The 6,737-nt window shown below is 49.5% G+C and overlaps 1 long non-coding RNA gene across 1 annotated transcript in view; it reads left to right on the top strand.

Annotated features, from left to right (window-relative positions):
* The first annotated feature begins 2,215 nt into the window (after positions 1 to 2,215).
* LOC116099234 overlaps positions 2,216 to 6,737 on the top strand; it is a 22,467-nt gene continuing 17,945 nt past the window's right edge. Inside the window, exon 1 of the long non-coding RNA XR_004122171.1 lies at positions 2,216 to 2,268. This is a non-coding gene — a long non-coding RNA (uncharacterized LOC116099234). The remainder of the gene's footprint in view (positions 2,269 to 6,737) is intronic.

Raw genomic sequence — 6,737 nt, 5'->3', positions numbered from 1 at the left:
TAAGAGGAAGGAGGGAGGTCAAGGTGGGGAGGGGGCGTCTCAGCCATAGTTTTGAGTCTAGCCTGAAGTTGGTGACCCTGGGACACCCTAGATTTTCATCGGTCAGTGGTGGTGTCCTGTGCTCTGTGCTTTATGTTCTCATCATGGTGTCCAGATAGAGCTGTGAGCTGGGTGGGGTCTAGCCTCCTGCTTGTGTGAACTAAGACTATCCTACTTCTCTATCAGTAGGCTTTCTGATCTAAAAATCCCTCTATGTCCTTTCCTCAAGGCCCCAACAGAGGAACTATGGGATGGAGTATGGAGTCTCTAAGTGCTGGGTCTCGACTGTGTGCTCCTCTAAATGAAGTCCGCTTAAAGACACAGCCTGTCTGGTCTCTGTAAGGCCAGAGTAGGGAGCACAGTTAGTATCTGCTCTGCCCAATGCCTCTGTAGGGCATCTGTGCTGGGCAGGTGGGTAAGAGCATTCAAGGACCCCTTCTCCCCTCCCTCCCTCCCTTCTTCCCTCCTTCCCTTCCTTCCTTCCTTCTTTCCTTCCTTTCTTCCAAGAGTCTCTCTCTCTTGAGTCTGACCTCTTGACTGATCAGCATCTTCTCCCATGGACTTGACCTGGAAACTCTCACTGTTTCCTTAGCAACTGGTGGGCAGTCATTGCCCTCTATCAGTAGGCTTTCTGATCTAAAAATCCCTCTATGTCCTTTCCTCAAGGCTCCATCAGCCCCTCCTGTGACCTGTGGCAGCTTCAGACCCTGTCTATTTGTTGGTCCTATCGGTGGTTCTAATGTGGCTTCCCAGAACAGAGTCCAGGGAGGAGTGTGTGGGCCTACACAGAGTTTAGGTCCTGGGACCCAGGCTCTGATGAGATGGACTGGAGCAGGTTGGGATCAGCGTGTCATCATCCAGACTTACCTGTCTCTTGTGGTCCAGGACTAGCAATAATCCTAGTGTGTGCCCACTGCTGTGACATGGGGTTGGGGCACTGGGGCAGGTATGGTTCATCATTGAGAGACCAGGGTGGTCCTGTCATCAGTAGACCCCATAGCTCCCATGTCTTCTGAAGCCCAGGAGATCTGAGCTAGCCAGCAGATGGGGCCTCTATCCACTGAGGAAGGTTAAGTCTGCTCTCCTTGCCAGGAGGTGAGTGTGGAATAAGGGACTCAGGATGCTAGTCCAGCAGGCATCTGGCTGAACCTCACTCAGGCCCTGTATTTTCAAGTCCACCTCCCAGCTCTCTCTCCTCTGCACCTGCTCCTCCCACGGCCCCACCAGAGAAGCTCCTTCTAGGGCTGAGTCTCCGCCCTGGCCTGAAAATCCTGTCATTTGCTGGGGACACAGTAGAGCAGGGGCTATGATTATCTTCCTTGGGCCAGGGGGTGGGGCTAGGGACGGCCTAGCCAATCAGTTGCTCAGCAGGCCGAGGCTCTGAGTGGAGGCTCACAGACCCCAGGCCCATGCCTTGCATGATCTGTGGCTCTGATTGGTACTGGGCACTGGCATGGAGGTGGCTGGCGGCTGGGTCGGGCTTCAGGCCGTTGGCACCGTGGGCCCAGCAACATTTTTTTTTTCTGTAGGTTGAGGCAGACAGAGGCTCATCCAGAACTGAAAGCAGGAATGAGGCTCCAACCTCCATGTGAGGGGTCTTGGCACTCACACACGTTTGAGTGGGACTTCTGTGCAATTAGAAATTGGCGATTTCTAAGATTCTTGCTAAAACTCCTTGCCCAATGTTCCATAGCTAAAAGTCCCAAATTCCACCATTAGTCTCATGAGCCATGGACAGCAGTGGCCAAGGAAGAGTGCCTTGTGAGTGACATTTCATCAAAACTCTGCACAGAGCATGGGGGACCAAGTTCCTGGCCAGGGTATAGTGCACACCAAGGTCCCGAGGCCACAATGTATATATTGAATGAGCAGACATCTGTGTCTGAAGGCTGCTTTTCTCAGAACTAAATGGAGACTGGAGCCTTATAGCTTCTGAGGCTGGCTGCCAGGGCCACGCTTTTGTAGTAACAAGGGCAGGACCCAGGGCAGCTGTTAATTAAGTCACAATGGGCTTGCTCCCTGCAGTTGTGAACAAAGGCAGAGCTGAGCTATGGAAGTCATCCTGAATCAGGAGATGGGAGACCCCATAGCACTACCTCCATGCCTGTCCTGGGATGAGGCCAAGGAATTCAGGTCCCTTAATCTCATGGGCATGTGTGCCCCCAGCCCCGCCCACCCTCCTCTGGAATGATCACCTCCTCAACCAAGCCCACCAAGTCTGAAGGCCAGGTGAGTCCTTGCAAGACTCCAGCTCTGGGTAGAGCAGAGAGCAGAGTCCTGTTTCTGAAGGCTGAAAGAAGTCTGACCTTCCTTCCATCCCTTCAGAATGGCCAAGCTGCTTAGCTAAACCCAGGTCTTCAGCTGCTTCTGGGCCTGAGACATCAGTGCATGCGGGCACTGCCTCTCCCTGGTCCTTCTGCCCCTGCCCAATTGTGTGTCAGAGATGCTATCTATGGGCCCCTGCTCTGGAGCTCTGTCCTGGCTTTAGAGAATTGGGAAGGGCCAAGAGAGGAAGGTGAAATTGCAACCTGGCCTAAAGCCACACTGACCCCTCCCTGGCCACACCCTGGGTCCCAGCATGCTTTAATTAGAGTTGGAGAGCTGCACAGAGGCTCAGCTGTCTGCCTCCCAATGTGATGATTGAGCACTGGTCACACGCATGCCCAGCCCCCTCCCCCTTTGTGTGTGGCTTCTGCTGCAGGGCACCTGCTGGGCCATTCTGATATCTAGTGTGTACAAGAGCAGAGCAAGCCACTCTTTCCAGACCCCTCCTGTGGCACCTACTTCCTATTGTACATAGTGTAGCTGGATACCCAACTATGGGCTCTGGACCCTCTGCAGCTCTGATATCTGCCTGGGACCTGATAATACAGAAGGCAGTATAGGAGGGAGTCCCTGAAGTCTTTTGTTGGGTAGCTGGAGTCTCCATCCCTGGGTTGCCCTAAATGGCAAGGGAGAGCAATGCACCTTGTCTATGACTGTCCACCTGGATGGTCATGACTGGTTCACGTAACTTCCCTCTCTGGCTTTCTGGCTGTGCAGTGGGAGAGCCAGTGCAGCTTCCCATGGGGACAGAGCAGACACAGCACCGGGTGTAGCATATGACCCTCCAGGTGCTTGGCCACCCTGTGTGGATCCTCTGGAACCTCCAATTGTTCATCTCCATAAGCCTATGTCAACACTGTAGCTGGTGCTTCTCCGAGCCAGCTCAGGGACAGCGGAACCTGGAAGGTCCTGGATGGCATAGAACAGCTTGCAGTCCCTAAGCCTGCAGCCTGCAGGGCAGGAGGGACACATTATCCCACTTGATATTGTTTTGACTTTGTTGTGTACATTTTATTTTTTATTATGAGGTCATAGCTTAACTGTGAACATTCTAATTACTATTTGTAAATCTTCTAACCATGGCTAAGTGTGCAGAGCACAGTATCATCTTTGCTGTTGTTGATAACAGCAGTGTTACCAGGGCAGCAAGCTCTGGAACTCTCCTCACTGGTCTATGAAGCACCCTGTTTTCTCCTCCTTGGCCCCTGGCAATCACATTCCACTTAGACTTTAAGAGTCTGACTTCTCCTGTGAGTGACACACACAGTCATCTTCTATGACTGGCATTTTTCATAGCATTGTGTCCTCAGGACTCACACATGTTCTAGCATGTATAGACTCCCTTCCTACATAAGGCTGTATAGTATTCCATGGTATGTTTCAATCCTCCTGGGTTTACCTCTACTCAGTACATGGATATGTTTAGAAGGTTTGACCTTTTACTTGATTGAAAAATACAGCCATGAAAAGCACTGCTTTTGTGCTGTGTGCAAACATTTGCTCTAGATCTTGCCTCAGTTCCAGGCTTTTGTTGTGGTGGCTCTACCACTGTACATTGTAGACCACAGTGCTCCAGACCACCAAGGCTGCCACACCCTCACCAACACATACCATGAGCAGTTTGCTCTTTTTATGGTGAGTATTCTAATGGGTGTGAGGTGAAAGTTCATTGAGGTTCTTATTTTTGTGTCTTTAGGGATGGAACCAGGGCTTCCTGGATGCTTGGTAGGTGCTCTTCACTAAGCTATGGTCCTAGTCCTTATTTAACTATCTATCTATCTATCTATCTATCTATCTATCTATCTATCTATCTATCTATCTTTCTATCAATCTATCTATCATCTGTTACCCATCTATCCATCTACTATCTATATCTATCAATTATTTATCTATCCATCTATTACCCATCTGCCTATCATCTATTTATCATCTATCAATCTATCATCTATATCTATTTTTCCATCTATTAATCTATCAATCATCTATCTATCAATCATCTATCTATCCATTTATTATCTATCCATCTATCTACTATCTATCTATAATTATCATCTATCTATCCATCTATTTATCTATCCTTCTATCTACTATCTATACCTATCAATCATCTATTCATCTATCATCTATCAATCTATCTGTATATCTATCTATCTATCTATCATCTATCTATCTATCTATCTATCTATCTATCTATCTATCTTTCTATCTATCAACCTATCTACCTACCTATCTACCTACCTACCTACCTATGTGTGTACACATCCTCAACTACTTTTCACTCCATTTTTTGAGACTGAACTTGGAGGATATCAACTTGAGTGTCTGGTGGATAAGCCTTGGGGGTCCTCCCTGTCTCCACCTCCCCAGTGGCTGGGATTATAAATATGTGACTTGCTGCCTAGCTTTGTGTATGGGTACTGTAGATCTGGACTCGGGCCTTTATGCTTGCATAGCAAGTACTTTACCTGTTCATCCCTCTCCCTATATTTTGTATTTTAACTGTGAGATAAAGGGTATTGGCTGGTTTTGTGTGTCAACTTGACACAAATTAGAGACATCAGAGAAGAAGGAGAGCCGCATTTGAGGAAATGCCTCCATGAGATCCGGATGTAAAGCAATATCTTAATTAGTGATCAATGGGGGAGGACCCAGCCCATTGTGGGTGGTGCCATCACTGGGCTGGTGGTCCTGGGCTCACTAGAAAGCAAGATGAGCAAGCTAGGTGAAGCATGCCAGTAAGCAGCACCCCTTCAAGGCCTCTGCATCAGCTCCTGCCTCCAGGCTCCTGCCCTGTGTGAGGACCTGCCCTTTCTGTTCTGACTTCCTTTGGTGATGAAGACTAGAAGTGTAAACCTAATAAACCCTTCCCTCCCCAACTTACTGTTTTGGTCATGGTAACTAAGGTTCCCCTAAATTGCCCAGGCTAGCCTTGAACTCCCACTGTAGCTGGTGAGCCATGAACTGACAACTCCCCTGCTTCACAATGCTGCCATAGCAAGCTTGTGCTGTGCCCACTCAGTGTGGTTGGCATTTTCCCAGCTATAGGTGCTACAGAGCTCTGGACATGCTCTCTGCTGCTTGCAAGCAAGGGGTTGGAGTCCACCCAGTCACCTCTGCATGCCAACACTGAAACACACCAGGCCAGGTTCCCACTCCTGAATAATGTGTGCTGTGACCTGGATCCAGCCTCAGCACGACTGTGTGACCATGGCCTGACTCATCCAGGATGGCAAGATAGACTCCAGCCTTCCTAGCCTCTGGTGCCCAGCTCCTGCTTTACTCTCCTTCCTGTAGCCCATAAGGACCAGGGAACACAAACTCCTGAACCCCTGCTCAGCAAACTCAAGACCTCAAGATCCCAAAGGATTCATTTAACAATGGAGCAGTGTTCTAGACTTAGAAGGAGGAGTGTGGGGTCAAAGTCTGGGACCACAATCCTCTCTCCATTCCTAAATGCTCCAAGCTCCCCGTGGCCTACCTGACCCTAACGTCTCTAGGCCTATCTATCTGCCATGCTGTGGGTTTCAAAATTAAACTCCTGCTCCCACCCCAGGTCACCTCAGTGGCTTTGCCACAGCACTCCCAGTGTGAACTTCTAGGGGTTTCTGCTGTTCATCAAACAAAACCCAGCTAGTAGGCCTCCTACCCCTCCCCCTATCCGGGTTCGTGCCTCTTTCCACGAGGGCAGCTAAGAAACAATGAGCCTAGCCAGGCAGTGATGGCACACGCCTTTAATCCTAGCACTTGGGAGGCAGAGGCAGGCAGATTTCTGAGTTCGAGGCCAGCCTGGTCTACAGAGTGAGTTCAGGACAGCCAGGGCTACACAGAGAAACCCTGTCTTGAAAAAACAAAAAAAAATGAGGCCTCCTGCCCCTAACCATCCCGCTCATCAAGGAAGCCACCAGGTCCTTTGACCAGAAAACAGCATCTCCATAGTTTCAAACCCTCGGAAGGAAGAAACCTGTTTCCCCTTTAAGAGGACCAGCTCTGTCAGCAGAAAGCGGGCTATAGCAGTTTAAACCCAGGTATTCACGGTTCAATTGTATGCAAATATATGCACCTGTTGGGAGGGAGGTGGGTAATCTCCGGAAACAGGAAGCAGCTCATCAAAGGCCCAGAATCCCGGAATCTCTGGAGGGCAGCAGAGGGGGAAGGGCTGGTGTGGTTCAGTGGTGGAGCTCTCCAGATAGGTGGAACTCTGAGTGGTGGAAGCTCTGGGTGCTGGAATGTGGAGATGCAGAGTCCTCAGCCCAAGGCACGCACAGGACAAAGGAACAGCAGAGGCAGTATAGCAGCCTTCCTTATCTTGTGTCAGTTCATAGTGACAGGGAAAATAATTTATACATATTAATAAAGTTGAATGTATTCTCCCT

Source organism: Mastomys coucha, unplaced genomic scaffold (assembly GCF_008632895.1).
Source record: "Mastomys coucha isolate ucsf_1 unplaced genomic scaffold, UCSF_Mcou_1 pScaffold20, whole genome shotgun sequence".
Taxonomy (NCBI): Eukaryota; Metazoa; Chordata; class Mammalia; order Rodentia; family Muridae; genus Mastomys; species Mastomys coucha.
Note: the sequence above shows the minus strand (reverse complement) of the source record. Positions and strands in the feature narration are given on the sequence as shown.